This window comes from Schistocerca piceifrons, chromosome 5, assembly GCF_021461385.2.
Source record: "Schistocerca piceifrons isolate TAMUIC-IGC-003096 chromosome 5, iqSchPice1.1, whole genome shotgun sequence".
Classification (NCBI taxonomy): domain Eukaryota; kingdom Metazoa; phylum Arthropoda; class Insecta; order Orthoptera; family Acrididae; genus Schistocerca; species Schistocerca piceifrons.
The window spans coordinates 711,219,886-711,221,785 of NC_060142.1; the positions used below are offsets into that span (position 1 = coordinate 711,219,886).

At 46.6% G+C, this 1,900-nt stretch overlaps 1 pseudogene; it reads left to right on the forward strand.

The window, feature by feature from the left end:
* Positions 1-1,575: 1,575 nt before the first annotated feature.
* On the forward strand, positions 1,576-1,693 carry LOC124799858 (annotated as a pseudogene).
* Positions 1,694-1,900: the final 207 nt, after the last annotated feature.

Sequence of the window (1,900 nt, forward strand, 5' to 3'; positions counted from 1 at the left end):
GGCCAACTCGTGAGCATCTGCTGCAGTCTTGGCCGCTTCGTGGTAGATGATCAGGGCCTAGTCTTCACGGTAACTGACATCCTGGAACACGGTCTGCAGCCTCCAACTGAACATCAGACGGACTGTCTTCAAGAGCGCTGATTGGGAAACCAGTGTGTTGCGGAGGAACACGTGGGCATTTGACGCTTCCTCAACAATTCCTCTCCCCCCCTCCTATATGGTCACTAACACTGACCTCAGCTGTAGCACTAACCTGCAAGACGATGTCATGTCTTTCTCAACCGGCATCAACAACTCTTCGCGGCACGCACGACTACTTCTGGGCACCGAAAGCCGCTCCGAACACAACTCTGTACACTTTGCACAGTAAATAAGTGTTATTACAGATATCATTGTATCAGAGAAGCCTCCAAACGTGAACTGGGACAGTCATCTATACAACACGATAGCCCAACCGTCTATAATGTGACCTAATCTCCCTAGGCCACAACAGTACTTTCCAGGAAGGCAACACCCAAGTCACCAAGCTACAGCCTAGGTACTATAGAGATGTGGTATATCAGTCGGCATTCAGGCTCAAAATTCAGAGTCATGATATAACCCTGTAACACACCGGCACCTCTCAGGCAATTGTGTGACTAAAAAATTGCAAAAGAATGAAGGTCACCCATCCACTGTGGGCATTCTGGCTTTGAAATCAAGGAAAATTAAAGCATTCTCATACGCTTCCCTTTTCTCTGCAGGCCAATGGGATGACTTAAATCAATTCCCACTCCACCTCCCTCTTTTTATTACTATCGTAACTACTTGAGTTCCGTCATTTGTGCTCTGTGGACAATAGTGAGAGGATAAGCAGAGAGATCATCCACTGTCTCCCAGATGTAACAAAAAGAGGCCCCGCAGCTGAACATAATCTTCCTGTCTTTATAATAATAGTGAGGAAGAAACAACGGCATTTACTGTAAGCACTCGAATAAATGTGATCACATCCTACTGCTGTTTATAATTTCGTTACATTTATTGAACAGTTATTCCTATAAAGGGTGATTCACTAGCTGTTGCTACCTACAATAACTCCGAAAGTATAATAGTATCTGAGACGTTTGTGGGACAAATTTTGCATGGCACAACGGGGACCACAATATGACGTTGGTTTTTTTGTTGCTAAGTGGGGTGCGTCAGAGATATGGTCAAATTTTTTTGTTTAAGTAGGATGCTATAGTTTGGTACTTATTTTCTGATAGCGGCTATCGAGACGAATCCAATGATGTGTAACAATAAGGCCTTTGAAGGTTAGCGAAGGTCAAGAAGGTGGCATGAACGTCCATTTACAGAAGGTGTTCGAAGTGACGACCATTGGTATCAATGCAGCGCTTCAATCTTCTTATCATGGATTGAGTCGTATTCCTTACCACTTTGGCACTTGTCGAAGCACATGCTCTGAAATTTCTCTTACGTATATCGTGCAAATAGTAAACAGTCGCCCTAATACGGCTTATCCATTTAGCGTACCATTGACATGAAAACTTCATTCGATGGTTTCGTAATACGACACTAATAGCAACGGTAAGACTTGGCAACGGCCTTGCCGCAGTGGCTACACCGGTTCCCGTGAGATCACCGAAGTTAAGCGCTGTCGGGCGTGGTCGGCACTTGGATGGGTGACCATGCAGGCCGCCATGCGCTGTTGCAATTTTTCGGGGTGCACTCTGCCTCGTGATGCCAATTGAGGAGCTACTGGACCGAATAGTAGCGGCTTCGGTCAAGACTACCATCTTACGACCGGGAGAGCGGTGTGCTGACTCCACGCCCCTCCTTTCCGCATCCTCCACCGAAGATGACACGGCGGTCGGATGGTCCCGGTAGGCCACTCGTGGCCTGAAGACGGAGTTATTTGAAT